This window comes from Notechis scutatus, chromosome 3 (assembly GCF_049901735.1).
Source record: "Notechis scutatus isolate UNSWTSFEM ecotype Mainland chromosome 3, rNotScu1.2, whole genome shotgun sequence".
NCBI classification, from domain to species: Eukaryota; Metazoa; Chordata; class Lepidosauria; order Squamata; family Elapidae; genus Notechis; species Notechis scutatus.
The window spans coordinates 140,136,454-140,154,779 of NC_142011.1; the positions used below are offsets into that span (position 1 = coordinate 140,136,454).

General features: G+C 41.8%; 1 protein-coding gene across 5 annotated transcripts in view; it reads left to right on the top strand.

Moving 5' to 3' along the window:
• The window catches only part of FARS2 (phenylalanyl-tRNA synthetase 2, mitochondrial), a 212,660-nt gene that overhangs the window by 8,982 nt on the left and 185,352 nt on the right, over positions 1-18,326 (top strand). The gene's annotated exons all lie outside the window — the stretch shown is intronic.

Consider the following 18,326-nt stretch of genomic DNA (forward strand, 5'->3'; position numbering starts at 1 on the left):
AGGGCCTGGGATATTTTCATAACTGCTTTATTCGTTTTTCCACACCACATCTGAGAATTATATCCTGGGATGCTTATGCCTACTCTGGCTCTTTGCTGGGCCAATTCAGTTCAGGTCAGCCATGGTTTGTTCAATAAGCAAAATTTACAAAGAGAAGAATGCAGAACAATGAGAACATACATAATACAGAATATTCACAACACTGAAGTGTGCCAATCTCTTTCATAAGCAACTGTGGTGGCTTTCGAGTAGTTGACCCACAATATTAAGCCTTCCATATTTAAAAAACAAAAAAATCTGGTAAGCATGAACTGATAATAAAAATGTGGCCTTTTCTTCAGCAGATTTCTAAAGCAGGGGTGTCAAACTCAATTTCATTGAGGGCCGCATCAGGGTTGTGTTTGACCTGAGGGGGGCATGACCAGGGTGGGTGTGGCCAGCTCGACATCATTCGTTCCATTTTCGGCTGCGACAGACTCCTACAGCCCTCTGCCAGTGAAAAAGAAGCCGGAGGGGACGCACACGGCCTCTCAGACTCAATTTTCACTGGCAGAGGCACCATGCACCAGTCCTTCACTGATTCCAGGGCGGCCCTGCGGCCCAGATCTAAACATCCTGTGGTCCGGATCTGGCCCGTGGGCTTTGAGTTTGACACCCCTGTTCTAGAGCAAGGGCATTAAGCATTTTTCAGGTCCCCAAATCTGTTAAACAAACAAGCTCCTGATCAAGAGAGGCTTAAAATCTATTTTGTTAGTCTGTTCCACTCAATTCTTAAAATAAAAAATACAGAATTGTTTAGATGCTTTTTCATAAAATAAGATATTTGAATGTTCTTTACTATGAAGTAGACTTTTTATATGAATTCAGTTCAGTATACAATTGTAAATGAAAAAATTGCATTAAGTAATTTGGAAAAGTGCTTTTCACCAAAGGCTATTTGCATTCCTAAACATGTAGTAGTTAAGGAACCAGCTTAACCAGGTTAAGAATTGCCAGATGTTCCTTGTTCGCTGTTGTTTTACTTCAGACATAATAAGGAATTGGCTTATTTTGTCTTCCTAATATAATAGGTGAGGAGAAAAAAGAATGAGTCTGTCGCTCATTACAGTTTCCGTTTTTTATGAACTGGGTCTTCCTTTCAGCTATTCTAAAAAATCACATTACATTTGTTTTTCCTGACATCATGATTTGTAACTTAGGATAAAAAAGAATTGTTTATCGAATGAATATTTTATTTTTTAAATGCAAGGTATGCTGAGGTTATTTTTTCTTTAATGTTGCTTCAGGATAAAAAAATGGTTTCTATAGGAGAAGACCAGACTGAACCTGAGGTGGAATCAAGCATGTCATCAGTTTGGAGTTGCTTTGCTTCCACAAGAGACCTAAATCCAGTCCTTCTTGAATTCTGTTGGCTCTTTTCTAGCGCCAATTTGCCTTGACTGTTAGTAGATCAGATTCTTGTGTATGGGTAGCATGTAATAAACTTGAAGTACTTTGAATAAACTCAAGAACAGAAAGTATCAAGATCTGAAAATCAAAGTTGAAAGATTATAGTATAAACTGACTATGGTGATTGGCTTTCTGGGTACTTTACCAAAAAATCTTGGGTGGCATTTAGAAAATATGCACCATGACAAAATTTCCATCAGTCAATTAAAACTGTAGTGCTTGAAACCACATGTGTAGTATATCAATACATTGTGATATCCTAGGTTCTTGGGAAGAATTTGATGCATATGAAGGCCAACACCAGCCAAAGAACAGACAGCTGCGACTTCACATCATTATCATCATCTACCTAACTCGAGTTATTCTTTGTTGATGTGCCAGTTCTTAGCCATAATTACACAAACAACTTATATTTTAGACATTTTCTTAACTGCATTGTTACATTCAGAAAATTAGCATTCTGTTCCTTAAACAATATATTTCTGGCTATCATGCCATAAATTTGGCATATTGAAGGACGCAGGGTTTGAGTGAGCGAGCAGGTGAGATATCTGGAGCAGAAATTATTATTTTTTTGAATAAATGTTAATTTTGAAAATATTATCTTAACTTGCCCTTTTTTGTTTTTACCCTAATAACATAAAACACAAACTTTGCAAGAATATCTTGAAATTTGTTAACCAATATGTATAATATGTTTGGTGTCCATCATAAACACATTCTGTGCCAGCGTTTTAAAGCATTTGAACTGTACATGCCTTATACATATTATTGTTTGATCTGATGAGATTTATTAATACCTGTGAAAGCATTCTTGAATATTTGTTAAATTGAAAAGAAAATAATTCATGCCCTACCATTTTCAAAAAGGCTCTTTCCAGTGCTGTCTGGGGTGTGCTTTTTCTTCAACTGCCGAGAGCAGGTGAACCAAATTTGTACTTATTTTTTAAAAGAGGAGCACAGCGGCCCCAGTGGATAGTCAATTCCACTGCAGCTTGCCTATCTCTTCCTGTCTAACCATATCAAGCCCATCCATTTCACAACAGCAGTGAGTGTGCAACCAGTTGCATTACTATTCCACATGGGGCCAGCACTGCCTTAGTATAAAAAGACATGGAAATATTTCTCTTCCATCTTGAAAGACTATTTGCAATTTTCTTTTCTGTCTGATTGCTGCAGTCATTTGATCTTAGCTATCATTTTTCCTTTCTGCTGTCAAATCTTGCAGCTTAAGTTAGAAATTTTATTCTGAAATATGACACAGAGCGTAGTTCTCTTAAACTCTGAAAGAAAAGAAGAAGGTGTTCGGTTTTTTCCCTTCCACTTATGTTTTGAATGACATAAGTCATTCAAAGTCATAAGTCATAAATCTTGAGTGACTATAAAGAGACTGAATTTATTTTTAAAAGAGGTTTTATTTAGAATGTATTTTAAATAAGCATGCTTTATCTGATACATTGTAGCTTATCTCACTTTTTCTCACTTCCCTTGATCTGTTACAAAACTCAATGTAGTGAAAATTATTAACAAAACTGGAAGTGTATTGGTGTAGTGCAAGTAACAGCAATGTATTCAGTATTCTGGGGAAGAATCAAATACTATTAGTAATGTCCATCTTATCTCCTTCTGTATTGCATTATGTATATAAACATTCATCTATCTACAGTACATGGTCATTAAAAGCTGACAAGCACTAGATGGCACACAATCAATCTAATATAAATGCTCACTAGATGATAACATTTGGTTTTGCTGTTTATGTGGGATGATAAGCCTTCCTAAACAATGTGACAGTGTTGTCATCTGGAAGGACTTTTAGTTAGTAATAAACATTGTGTGAACTAACATTGCCACTATGCCAGCTTTTTTGTGTATTTTCCTAATGTCCCAAAGGAATAACAAAGTCCAGTTGCCTTGGGAAAAGAACACCTTTGGGACAATCATGACCTGGATGACTGAGAATCTCCATAGATATTTTCTTAGTGTCGATTCATACAACTTTTTATTGTGAAGTGGTCACTATTTTACTGAACTGTGTATGTAAGATGGCGTGTTATTTAAACAAATTAACAGAGGGGAAAATCCTTCTCTGAAAATCTTTACTAGGTGCTTCCATCTACTGCTATTCAAAACTGCAGGCAGTGAACAGAAATAGTAGTGTGAGTATCTTGATTAAGTGAGTAAGATGATTAAGTTCAGAAGTTGACAGTCATGCTTCATGTCGCAATGATGAATTTGCTTCAAGAAGCTTTATTTTTAAAACAATATGAAGTTTCTCTTGTTGCTAGGATTTCTACTAGCATTGCAAGGACTGGATCCAGGGTTTATCTAAGCAGAGAAAAGAACACTATAGCCACTAATCCACCCCACTCCAGTCCTGTTTTTACAGCTGAAATGATTCACTTAACAATGGTGGCAAGAGGACTTCCGGTTCGGGCTTCTTTGGCGACGGACCGAAATCCGCGATCATGCATGGTTTTGGTCTGTGCTCGCCGCTGGAGCGCCCCAAGCCGCTCGGATTCGTGGCTGGAGTCACCCTGTAGAGGTGCTGAAGAAGGGGGAGCCATCAGTGGGGTTGAGGAGTGCCGCATCTTTCCTCCTCGGCTGGCCATTACTCCCTTTCCCAAAAGTGGTTGCAGTGGTGGTCAGAAATGGCCACCTCAAAGAAGAACTCGACCGGACAAGATTGTGCAGGAGGAAGCTTAAAGGAGAAAATTTGACTGTCTGGGTTGAACGGAGAACATCTATTTAAGGTACCTGGAACCTGAATTTTAAAGACTAATACTATTCCTAAAAAAGATCTTAAGCGGCAAAAGAGAAAGGGAAAGGAAACTGAATTGGCTTTTTTCCCTCTCATATTGACAGTTTTAATTGACTTGGAACGTTAAGAAGAAGAGATTCGAATAAGAAATTGATACTAATCCACTTTGACATTAATAGGCTATTTCTAGCTGAAAATAAAGTGTCAAAGGGATAAAGATTCTTGGATAATTTAAAAATTTTCTTTAAAAAAAGAAAGAAAGCAGAGGAGGGAAAAAGGAAACAAGAGGGTGGAATCTGGAAAATGGAGGAGACCACCTGGAACTTAAAAAAATCGATAGTGGAATTTTAGCAAGACTTTCAAAGATACATTGTAGCTGAAACTTTGTTACAAGATAACAAAGCCCCTGGAAAGAGAAAATGAGAAAAGAAGCAAGAAACAGTTTTGGATTATTGGATGATTCCTGGAATTTTGGACGGTGGATCCTAATGAAACAAAATAAAATCAATTGGGGGTTATTTAAAAATTTTTTAAATGGCATCACTCCTTGAAGAGTTAAAAATGAGACTTAAAGAACAAAAAGAAGAAGCACAAGAGGGAAGAGGATCTTTTGGCTTCATATTTCAATTTTTAGAAATGGAGATTTTGAACTATGAAAAACAACAAGAAACACTAGCAGAACAAGAAGGGTGGGATAAAGAAGAAGCCATCTTTAATGACCAAGCAACTTTAAGTGGGGTAAAAAAGGGAAATGAGGGAAAGGGAGTTAAAAACTTAAGCATTGAAGCAACAACCAAAAAAAAGAGTAATTTGAAAAGCAATCATAATATCAGGAAGAAGCAGAAGGGAGGATCACAGAAGGGAGAATTAGATAGAAAAGGGAATAAAAAGGGGAAGGAGAAGAAGAGAGGGAAGAGGGAAAGGAAAAGAAGCTACAAAGAACAAACAAGATATAAAGGTACAGGAAAAGCGTATAAGAATTAAAGGTATAAACCTATTTAAAAGACACAGAGACAATGGTTAAAATTTAACTTAAGGAGAGGATTCTGCAAGGGTGCATGGGATAGCATTGTTATATTAGAAATAGAAAAGGGTTAGAAAATATGTTTAGATGATTAAAGTGATAGAAAAAATTTGTATTGATGTGTAATGGAATATTTGTTTGCACAGAGAATAAGGCTCTCAATGATTTAAAAAGAAAGTTTAAAAAAACTGAAAAGAAACATGGAAGATTTTTATCAGTTGACAAGATGAATTTGAATAAGAATAATAATTTTATTGACTGCTGTTAACAACTATTGTTTTTTTTATTTGAAGACAGTAATAAGTAAAATATGAAATATAGATGATTAAAGTGAAAGACAACTGATATTACTAGGTAATGTTTGTTAAAAGAAATAGAAATGTAAAAGATTGTTATTAATTTTAATGGCAGAGCTGTACTTGAATAGAATAATTATTCCATTTACTATTGTTATACATATATACACAGATATATGTACATATATACTTTTTTTCTTTTAAGAATTTAGTGTGTATTTTTAAGGGAATGTACCAAGAAGAATTCGATTGAAAATAGGTATGTGTTATAAAATGGAGGTTAAAAAATGAATGTTATAACTGTAAAGGTGTATCTTAAATTTTTAAACAAGATTTGAAAAAAGATACAAAGGTGTTACACTCCAGTCTAGTAATTACAGGGGAAAATTTGTTTTATGCAAAAAGCTAATATGAAATTGTAAACAGGACAGATGAAAGTATAAAAACATTGAGTAGAAAGATTTTAAAAATTAGAAAAAGATATGTAATTGAATTAAGAAAGGAATGAGATAATTTAAAATAAGGCTGTAGGAAGTAAAGAAAGGGAAAAGCTATTGAAAAAAATTGCGAAAATAGTTATAAGATATGGACTAGAATGTATAAGATAAATATGTATTGAGTTTATGTCTGTATGGAGAAGTGATAACCCGGGGTTACGCTGTTCTCAAAAAAAGATATTTTATTTGTATTTATATGTTTTGTGAAAACTTAAATAAAACTTTTATTTAAAAAAAAAAGCAACGGTGGCAAGGAAAGTTGTAAAACTGAGGCAAAGCTCTCTTAACAAATGTCTCACTTAGTAACATATATTTTGGGCTCAGTTGTGGCCATAAGTTGAGGATTACCTGTACTTCTTAGAGTTGACTCTTAGGAATGTGGTGGCAGCAAATCTAGAGCAAGAGAGCCAGGAATGGCATGAAAACTGGCATCTAGAACTTTTATAGGAACCTGTAGATAGCATGAAAATGGTTTGCCAGAAGATCTCTTCACTATTTAGGATGTTTGATAACATTAGAAACTGTTTCAGATGACTATAGCCAGAATCCACAAATTGTTTGTGCTCATATTGTGTTTATTTGGGTAGGTAATATCTGCTGCAGGAATAACATATGTTTTGTGCTATATGGTAGTTTCTATAGCAACTTAAAAATAAAACTCCAGAGAAAATAGCTGGATAGCATGTTCGTAATAAATGATTGCCAACAATAACACATGCATATTTTTTTTCCTTTTACTTTATTTGAATTATCAGTGGCACTTGGCAACTTTCATTTCCTGTTTGAAGAAGAGATCTTTTAAAGAAAAGATATCCATCTACAGTTTCCCAATAGCTACTTTACTGTTGAAATATCAGAGGACTAATTGAAAACATCAGAAAGCTTTAGGAATACTTGCATCATTCACAAATTAGTATAAACTGACTTTTCTTGAAGTGATGTTGGCTTCTTAAAAAAACAGATGAGTTTTATATTGTATAGGAAGTACAGGGGAAGCCATTTTTTAAAATGATCTTGAAGTTCCTTTTCAAAGTCACATTTCCCTACTTGGCCTGACTTGGGTTACTGACAGGGACCTTGTTCTGAAAATAATGAATTAACTTGGACATAAAAAACTGTGAAGATAGGGAGCTATACAGATAGATTGGGCGTTGGTTCTTACCTGACACGTCATTTCTCTTCGAGCTGCGAGGAGCATCCAGATAGTGGGTGGTGCTTCAGTCTTCTGCTCTTGTAGGCTGAGCTAATTCTTGAGGAACGCTCCTCCCTCCGTCACGTGCCTCCATTGGAGCGTTCCCCCCAGTTTATGCGAAGACGAGAGGAAACAGGAATCCGTGCTCTCATCTGACTAGACTTAAGGGTTCATTGGCCGAAACAAGACCCCACCAGACAGTGAAAGAAAAAGGGAGGGGCTGGATGCTCCTCGCAGCTCGAAGAGAAATGGCGTGTCAGGTAAGAACCAACGCCCATTCTCCTTATAGCTGCTTGGAGCATCCAGATAGTGGGACATACCAAAGCTGGGCCTGTCCTACGGGAGGGGCGCTGTCTGGTCTGCAGTCTCCTCGGGTTCCCTGAGAACCCTCTGGAGAACCCTCCTACCGAAGGAAGCCTCAGCTGAGGCATATCTGTCAATTCTGTAATGCCTAATAAAGGGTGACGGGGAGGCCCACGTCGCTGCCCGGCAAATGTCGGTTATTGGGGCCTGGGTAGCCCAGGCAGCTGACGTAGCCACGCTCCTGGTGGAGTGAGCCGTGATACCCCTGGGCACCTGGAGGGCCTGAGCCTGATATGCCTTGGCGATGGCCGCCCTTATCCAACGACCTATGGTGATTGGAGGAGCTTTGAGCCCCTGTGATTTTGGTTGGAACGATACAAACAGGGCCTCAGACTTGCGGAAGGTCTCAGTACGTTTAATGTAAATCCGCAAGGCACGTCTGACGTCCAGAGTGTGCCAGAGTCTCTCCCTTTCATGAGTTGGCCTGGGGCAAAAGTTGGGGAGAAAAAGTTCTTGAGCCCTATGGAAGACCGAATTAATCTTGGGCAAGAAGGAGGGGTCAAGCCGGAGGACCACTCGGTCGGGGTGGAAGACGCAAAGGTCTTTCCTAACAGACAGGGCAGCGATCTCTGAAATCCTACGGGCTGACGTGATTGCTACTAGGAAAACTACTTTGTAGGATAGAAACTGAAGCGAAACCTCTCTTAAGGGTTCGAAAGGTGGCTTTGTGAGGGAGGTAAGGACCCTGTTGAGGTCCCATGTCGGGTATCGGTGAAGGGCCGGGGGACGCAAATTTGTGGCCCCCTTCAGAAAGGCTCGAATACGGGGATGGTGAGAGAGGGAACTGCCTTCTACACCGGAGATGACTGTAGACAAGGCGGCTACCTGCCGTCTTAACGTGTTGGGGGACAGCCCTTTACTGAGACCCTCCTGAAGGAAATCAAGCACTTGGGCAATGGAGGGGTTAGTTGGGTCAATAAGAAGCTTGACACACCATTTACGAAAAATGGTCCAGGTGGCGTCGTAAATCCTTGTAGTTGAGGGTCGCCTGGCTGCTAAAATGGTATCGATGACTGTGTTTGAGAGGTTTTCCCTCTTCAAACGTTCCCGCTCAACCTCCAGATGGCTAGTTGAAGCCACTGGGGGTTCGGGTGGAGGAGGGGACCTTGGGACAGGGAGATTTTTTCTGCTGGGATCCTGCGGGGGGGGGGGGCTACTGATAGGCTGCGGAGGTCCGCGAACCAAGGGCGACGGGGCCAATAAGGTGCTACCAGAATCAGTTCCGCTCTCTCTTGTAGGACCTTCTGAAGGACTATGGGCACCAGCGCCAGAGGAGGGAAGGCATAAAGGAGACCGTTGTGCTCCTCCGCCCCTGGGGATGGGAATCTTGAAAAGAACCTTGGAAGGTGGGTATTGAGGGGGGAGGCAAACAGGTCTACCACTGGTGGCCCGAAGATGGATGCCGCCTCCCTGAATAGAGCTGGGTGGAGGCGCCACTCCGACTGGTCTATGGTGGACCTGCTCAACCAGTCTGCTCGGGTGTTGGAGGTGCCCGAGATGTGGTCCGCCCTGAGAGAAAGTAGGTGAGACTCCGCCCACCGACAGAGGCGCTCGGCCTCCCTCATTAGGCGGAATGATTGAGTGCCCCCCGCTTGTTGATATGGGCTTTGGCCGTGATGTTGTCGGTGAGGATGAGAACGTGGCGGCCGCCTACCTGGGGGAGGAAACTGCGGAGGGCCAGATGGACGGCGCGAAGCTCCAACCAGTTTATGTTGCATAGTTTCTCCGTCGCTGACCATCTGCCCTGTGCTGTAAGGGACTGGAGATGAGCGCCCCATCCGGACAGACTGGCGTCTGTGGTGACGGTGACTCTTGGGGGCTCCCTGAGGGGGCAGCCCTTGTTGATAGACGCTCTGCTCCACCAAAGGAGGGAGGTGAGCACCCTTGGTGAAACCCGGACCTTGCGCTTTGAGTTGCTTGATCCGGATCTTTGGAACGGGAGCAGGAACCACTGGAGGCATCTGGAGTGGAAACGGGCCCAGGGAATAATGGAAAGACAAGATATCATTTTTCCCAGTAACTGGGATAGTTCCAGAAGGGAGACCCTCTTAAGGCGTCTGATACTTGTTACAGATTTTTGGATACTGAGGATTCTCTCCTCAGATAAAAACACCTTTCCCCTGACAGAGTCGATCACCGTCCCCAGGTGGGTTATTCTGGTGGAGGGGGATAATTGACTTTTCTTCCAATTGATGAGGAACCCGTGATCCTGGAGGGAGGATAGGGTAGTCTGGGTATCCCTCATTGCCTGTTCCCTGGAAGTGGAAAGGATGAGAATATCGTCCAAGTAGCAGTGGAGGCGCACCGGGACGGTTCTGAGGTGTGCAGCTAACGCGGCCAGAAGCTTGGTGAAAGTTCTGGGTGCTGAGGCCAACCCGAATGGGAGAGCCACGTATTGGAAGTGAAGGTTATTGTAGCAGAAACGGAGAAATTTGAAATGGGAGGGTTGGATTGGGATGTGTAGATATGCTTCGGAGAGGTCAATGGATGACAACCAGTCTCCCTGCCTAGCGCCCAGTAGGATGGATTGCAGTGTGTTCATTTTGAACTTGCGGTATACGAGATGGCGGTTAAGCCGCTTTAAATCCAAAATCGCTCTCCATCCCCCCGAGTGTTTGGGTACCACAAATAAGTGGGAGTAAAAACCCTGACCTCTCTGAGACAGAGGAACGGGTTGAATGGCCTGTATATCAAGTAGGTGCTGAATTGCTGAGTCCATGAGGCTGCGCTTGGTGTAGTCCTTGGATAGGGGGCATGGCATGAAAAAATCGGGGGGAGGAGACTGAAATTCGAGGGCAAGGCCAAACCTGATAGTGTCCCTGACCCAGGCGTCGGAGGTTGAGGAGTCCCACTGGTTGGCGAAGGTCTTGAGACGCCCGCCAATAGGAATCGAATCAGGTGGCTTATCTGGATTGCCGGTGTTAAGCCTGGATTCCCCAACGGGTGTTAAGGAAAACAAACTATAACAGCACGTGCAGCGAAGTCAGATAGGAAGACAGGTAAATGTGTGAGATAAGTTTTCTAGTTAACACGCAGTAAAAATACAGATACGCTTGTGCTATCAAAAATATAGTTTATTCCATTTAAGAATTATAGCATAGTCAAACAAACGGTTCATTAGTCATATACCAAATTCAGTCAAGTCTTGTCGAGGATACTCTAATTGCAAAGTCCATGTCGAATAGCCAGTGTCAGTACACATATAATAAATCTGTCCAAAACTTATCTTCTCTCCGTTGAGAAATATCTTCAAAGTAATCCAACACTTCTTCTCCTCCCCGATCCAGCAAGAACGCAGTCATCAATAAGCCAGCCAGTAAGAGCCAGAGAGTGCCTTGCTGCTTATATAGTACTTTTACAGCTGCACCCTTAATTACATTCCTTTAGCTTAAAGTCACATACACTTTATCTGACAAACCATGATTCCTCATTTTATTATCATTACCCAAAACAGTTAGGGTAAAACAATGTTATCCCTAACAGCCAGAACGGCCTGTTGCCCGCGCCCCGAAAGGGCCTTTTGAAGCCCCCGCCCCTCCTATGCCTGTCAGAGGAGTCGGTCCTGTCCTGAGGCTGACCCGAGCCAAAGGGAGGGGGCCTCTGGTACCTGGGAGGAAAGGGGGCTTGGAAATAGGGGCAAAAGGGCGCTCTCCGAAAGGGCTGCAGGGATCTTGGCTCTGACTTGCGGGTGAGGGATGGAAGGAATTTTTTTTTGTTCCTTCCTTCTACTAAAAGGGGATCCAGAGATGGTCCAAACAATTTGGTTCCCACGAGGGGAGCGGAAGCCAATTTAACCTTGTTCTTGAGGTCTGCCTGCCAGTGTTTTAGCCAGAGCAGACGACGGGCAGAGACATGGGAGGAGATGGCATGGGTAGAGAATTAGACCGAGTGGTAGGTAGCATCGGCCGAAAACTCGGCCGCGGCCGTAATCTTGGCTATGTCCTGATGGGCTCGGACATTGGAGGCTGGGACATGTTGCTTAAGCTGACGAAGCCAGCGAATAGATGACCTGATGAAGAATGAGGCGGCCGTGGCCGACCTGATTGCCCAAGCGTCTGACTGGTGGGCATGGCGTAAAGCCAGCTCCGATCGTTTCTCCTCCGGTCTTAGGGCCTCTAGGGGGTCGCTGAGGGAGGAGGAAGAGGCCAGGCCCACTATGGGCTCATCAACCTCCGGAGTGCCCAATAGGTTGGAAAGCTCTGGGTCTGAATTGAAGAATCTTTTATCATGAGCCGAGGGGGCGGGAGGGGCCGCCGAGGAGGCAAGTTGCTTGGACACCAGGTCAAGGAAGATGGGGGGGTTTGGTATGACCTCGGCTTCAACGACAGGCTGCTGAAAAATGGAATCCTCTGGACCTTCCGGGGTGGGAAGAGGGGGGGTCAGAGGGGATCTGAGTCTTTAGGCCCGAAATGTTTCTGGCCTTGAACAGGAGGGATTTGAATAGTTGGGGCTTAAAAAGCCCCACAAAGGCAGGTTGGTCGGGAGCGAGGCCCTCGTCCTCTGACATCTCTGCCTCGATGGTTCTATGTCGTAAGGGGGTTTGTTATATTGAAGGGACCCCAAATCAAAGTCCTCCTCCTCCTCCTCCTCCCTGTAAGGATCTAGTTCCCCTACCCCTCCTCCTCCTCCTCCCTGACTGAGGGGGAAACCTCCCCCTGATGGGGTACCTGATCCTGTGGCGGTTCTGATCTGAGTGGGAGTGATCTTACTGAATGAGACTCGGATTCGGTGGCCAGTGGTAGTAGACCAGGCCTGCCCATCTGTTGGAGCCCTTCCGCAATCCCTTGGCGGATAGCCTGCTCCACCCAGGATCTCAGTTGCTCCGGAGCCATCTGGATGAGAGGTTCTTCCTGGCGTAGGCCGGCGGCTGTGAAGGTAGCCTCTGGAACTCGGCTGGCCGGTGTTGCAGGAGCCTGGTGACCTTGAGAGGGCGAGCTGCGCCTGGATAGGGAGGAATGAGCTACAGGAGGCGGGGGTTGAGAAGAGGTAGAAGGAGGTAGTATGGGAGGCACTGAGCCTGCCTGCCTGGTGCGTTTATCGATCTCTTTTTCCAGCGCCTTATGGCGTCTTAAGGCGTCCCTCTGGGAAGCTTTGGAGGGCTCCTTAGTCTGCCTGCGCAGATAGTGGGTCTTTGATTTGGCCTTCAAGGAAGAGCCAGTGGAGGGATTGCCTTCTGCCATTTTTTGATAATTGAGTAAGAAAAAAAGGACCAATAAGTGGCGGTTGGCGCACCTAGGGGTCGACCTACAACAAGGCCGGGTGCCCTTGAATATCTTATACGCCCCCGCTTATTTATATATTTATTTGTTTAATTATATATGCATCTAATATATGTATATAATTCTTATTCTTAGTATTATTATTATTATTATTATTATTATTATTATTATTATTATTATTATTGTTGTTGTTGTGTTGTTGATATATAATATCTATGAGAGCTTCCTCTGTCTTTTAAATTCCTCTAGTCTTATATCTGTTATAAATGATTCTTTAGAAAAAAACTCTCTGTCCAAAGGTGATTAGAGGAAGAGGAAGCTGGTCCAAACAACCAAGGAACGCCACGGGCCCTAAGGCAAAAGCAGGGCCTAACCAGACTACCTTCCCAGGCAGCACTGGGCAGGAGTGGTGGGAGTCAAACCGCGCCAGCTAAGGCAGGCCGCGGAAGAAGCCAACAAGGGAGGCAGAGAACTGACCTCCAACAAAAAAAACCAGGCAAAATGTCTATAAGAGCAATCTGAGCAGACCAGCCGGTCCTGCTGCCTGATTCTGAGCACGCTGCAGCGATCGGAAAGATAAGGGTAATTCAAAATGGCGCCCGGCCACGAGGCGGCGCTAAAAATGGCGTCCGCCTGCTACGTGGGCTTACAGGCTCCAGCAGCGGTGAGAAAACAGCTATCCAGGGCAAGGCAAAGGTCCCCAGGGGGGAGGCAGGCAAGGAGAGCCAGCAACCTTCGGACAGAGAAGGAAAACGGCGTTCAGGTGGGGGGAGGAAATGGAGCGGAACGAAGCAGGCAATAAAAATGAACAGAGAAAAACCGGCAGAAGGCAATGGAGAAAGGATGGGGGAGGTGGCCTGGAAAACAGGCTAGCCTTCTCCCAGACCCCCCCTGGGGCTAAAGGCTCCCAGGGGAATTTAGAATTCCCAACAACTACTGCGCAGGGCTAAGGAATTAACAAAAGCTTAAATACAACCTGAGAGGAGAAAACAATCCAAATACTACAGTCTTGAAACGGCCAAGAGAGGAGAAAAAACAAACACTGCCTTCTCTGCTAGAGGCTGAGCATAAACTGGGGGGAACGCTCCAATGGAGGCACGTGACGGAGGGAGGAGCGTTCCTCAAGAATTAGCTCAGCCTACAAGAGCAGAAGACTGAAGCACCACCCACTATCTGGATGCTCCGAGCAGCTCTAAGGAGAAAGACAGGTAGACATAGCAATCTGTTTTTGAAAGAAGAGGCACTATAACAGATCCATTGAGCACCAAGGACTTCAGGACATAGGCTGTTCTATTTCTAAATAGGTCTTAATAGTCTTAAGATAATTTAATAGTTCCTAATAATTTTAATAGCTTTTAATAGTAAAACAGTTCTTCCCTTTTCCAAGTTTGGATCTCTCTCTGTAAAATTTCCACCTATACCAAATAAATTATACGCAGCATAGAATAGGTATTTATGGTTGCCACCAAAACCTCCTCTAAATTTGGACAAGTGAATATTATTAATGTCTTTGCTACATCTGCTGGTACCAACACGCAGCAGGCCTGGGGTGACACAATATAATGTACTGTTGAGTTTAAGGAACAGACTAATGAAACATCATTCCAGATTGATGCATGAGTGGTTTCATACAGATGTTAAATAGCATGGGGGAGAGGAATGTACCTGCCATACTCCATACTAGATCAGGATTAAACTTTATATCTTTCCTTGAAACTATTCATTGGAACTGTCCAGTCAGGCAGAAGTGATAAACAGGTCAACAACCAATCAGAATCCTGATTACAAGGAATCCTGATAATTGTTATCCTCCCACAGAGACCTCTTGAGTCCCGCCTTAGACACCTGACTTGGCTACTTCATTTGCCTTGTACAGTACTTATACTGTAGATACATTTCTATGGTTAAAACATCTGTTCAAGAAAATCTACCGTATAACTAATGTTGCCATTTTTGTTGGTTTGGTGTGGAATGATATTTGCATGAGATTGCATTCTAAAATTAGATCAGCTGCTTGAATGGGTGCATTTGGGAAACCTGAAGATTGTCGGGTATGTGGAGAATTGATAATGAATTATGCCCTGTGGCCAAAATGAATGGGATCTCTTAGTTTAAATAGTTTTGGATGTCACAAATACTGTACAGTAATCAGATTTCTAAATTATTTATTATGCAGGCTACAATCATTTCCCAAAAGTCTAAGGAAGGGACACATAGTGTCTCTAAAAAACAATATTCTTAAGCTCAGAATTTTACTTTGCAACTATTATACTAATCAGGTGAGATGTTTTTTAGGCTAAAAGCTGCACTTTGCCTCTGAATCAAATGCCAGAGGAATAATTCCAAGCAAAGAGAGTTGGGTGGGAGATACCAAGGCAAAAAATGGACAGGACAAGGACAAAATTAATTTAATCAATCAATTAAATTAAATTAAATTGCAGTTAGAATATATAAAATTGAATTTGAAATAGCTGTTTCAAGTTTGGAATTGGATGCTGTGAACTTACTGAAAAGCTTTTGATGTGGTTCCACTCTTACCAGAAATATTTTGAACTCTAAAACAAGATGACATCAACATTTAAAAAGGGGATTATCAGAACAGTCCTTTAGGAGTTCAAACACTTTTTGATTTTGAAATATTATGTAGATTTCTGATTATCATGACCCTTGTATTTAATAAGAGTGAAAATATTTTTTCAGCAGTGATATTTTTAAAAATTGGTGTTAATTAAGTTTATGGAAGAAAAGAGAATTTAGTCCTCATGCACAACGAGATTCTTATCTTGACCTTATTGAGTTTTCTGACACAGATAGCAAACTATTTTTCTACCTGTTTCTGAAAAGCTTTTGTGTTGCTAGGAAGAAGATGGTGGTCTCTTTTCCCTTGCAAGATGTGGCATAAAACTGGAATATTTCGTATAGATTTTAATGGAAATCCAGCAAACGTAAGATCAATTATGATATAATTTGTGATACAGCTTCCAACTTGAAGCACTGATGATTTTACCTAGTTTGGGTAATAAAACATCTGCAAGAAAATAAGCAAGCTCAGAGAATACCAAGGACTTCCTGCTTCCAACTTATTTTCTCCAGAGTAATCTGTATGAATCCAATAGTTTTTTACTCAGTAAAGTAAGGGGAAGTATAAAGAGATTTTGTTTTTTAAAGAGTTAATTTGCTTACTTTCTGTAGGTGGAAGAACTGATCCAAGAGTTGCGACTCAGTAACTAGGACTCTAATAGTATATCACAATGTTGTTTACCATGGTTTATTGAATAAATCCAGATTGGCAAGCTTCATAAGTAATGCTAAACCATCAACCATGGCATAGAACCATAAGATCTGAGTTTTAACAACAAAGTAAACTAGATATTGCCAAACTTTCTCAGTTCATGGCACCCTTAATGTCTCATTACTTTGTTCATGGTACACTACAATTCCTAAACTGTCAGCCCATGGTGCTCTTGAGTTTTGCAGTACAAAGGGAATTGCAAACTTAATGTAAACACCAAACTCAAAAGGGCATTGTGGGATATTTTAACTTTTTGAAGAAAACTCAGCAATTCTGGGCTACCAATTTGCACAGTGACTGACAGATGTTGAATATTGCTATGTTTCCCTATTTTTAAAAAAATTATACAATATTCCTGTGAGCTTGCTGTACTACCCCAGGGCCTCGTGGTGCACAGTTTGGAACCACATTAATAATCAAGTGACAAAAACTCCATTATGGCTAAGAATGAAATGTACATCCAGTGTATAATTTTAAAGTACAAATTTTCCTGGCATATAAAGTTCGTGGCAAAGTAGATTCAAAGGATTTTTAAAAGCAAGAATGAAAATGCATTCTGAAGATCTTTTGCCAGCTAGTATAATCGGCTATATATTGTTTTATGAACCACTAGACTCTCTTTTTTCTCTATAATTGCATTTTGCAGCTGATTTCTATATTTGCCTTTTCCATCGTATTAGTCTTCTCCAGTCTGGATATGATTGTCCTGATTAGGAAATGTCTGAGAGATTTTGAGATATGTGAACTGTGGGAAGGCTGATTTTCAGAACATCTCTGACTAAATATGTCAAAATCAGTCCTTAACAAGATTTAATCGCCTCCTATAAAGTAGAAAGTAGAACATATTAAAAAGGAGATGTACAATATATTACTTTCTGGTAATTGTATAAACAGTATTAAAATATATATATGTTCATGAATGAAGAGATCTATGGCATTAACTAAGAGATCACCATGAGCTGCTCAATATTATCTCTCAGGTAATCTCTTTATAACCTTCAGAAAACAATATTTCATTATTTCTTTCTGCTGAAAATGTAATACCTTTCTTAGTGTCTGACCTTTGCAGCTGTCAAGCAGTTCTTGTCCATTTCTCAGGGTCCCTGATGACATGTAATGAAAGTCTTGTCAATGAGTAATGGCAACAAAACTCTTAAAGTGCCCTGTCTCTTATTGATAATATTGCAGATTTGCTTTCATTACTTGGATAAACTGTACATATAGTGCTTTAATATTGTTAGACTATGGGTTGTGTGCATTTACATTTGTGCCTGTGTGCATTTACACTTGTGCCTATGTGCATGTGTTTGTGGCTTTCAATATTTATTTCACTGTGTTCTTTCAAGAAAATGAATAAGCTGTTGGATAGGAATTATTTTATTACACAAAATAAGACATTTCTCCAATAATCGGTTTGCTTTTTAAATTTACCTTTGTTAACCATTATGCCTCTGGAAGGGGGAACTGAATTTTCCCCTTTGTTTTTTTCCCTTCATAGTTGGCAGAGCTTAAGTTATATATGCAAAGGAATAATCATGTTTAATGGAAAATAGATTCTCTTGTAAAATATCAAATTCTAGTGGGCAAGTGATTATAGTTTTATTTATTTATGTATTAAGAATATTTGCATATTACTGTGGTTCCAAACCAAATATTTGGTTCCCTTAACATTATTGATTCAGGAGCCTCAGGACATACGTATAGGTAGTCCTCGACTTACAACCAAATACTTAGAAACTCTTCAAAGTTGTGATGGACCACTAAAAAGCTAATTAAGGTCTAGTTTGGAAGTTACAGCCATGCAACGTCCCTTATGGTCACATGAACAAATCTGGATGCCTGGTAATTTGACCATCCTTATGAGTGACCGCAGGGATGCTGCAGCGCCCCCCTGCCTATCTTCTCCCATCCTGCCCTGCTGGGTCCCTGCAGGCCTTGGGCCTGCTTTCCCACCCCAATTGGGTCCCTATAGGCCTTGGGCCTGCTTCCAATCCCTCTGGGTTCTACCCCCTACTCCTCACCTCCCATCACTGATCAATCACTTACGTTTTACTGTAGATCTCCTTCTGGAAGCAGTTACTGCACTGAGCATCCTTCTTACACAGTGGGGGCCATGTGGCTCCATGCCAGACATGGGCACCAATTTGGTAACGGCCACAATGAATTGTGGCTGCCATGAAATGTCATCTGCTCCTGGGACAAAGCCATGAAGCCTGCAGAGAGGCTGAGGGGC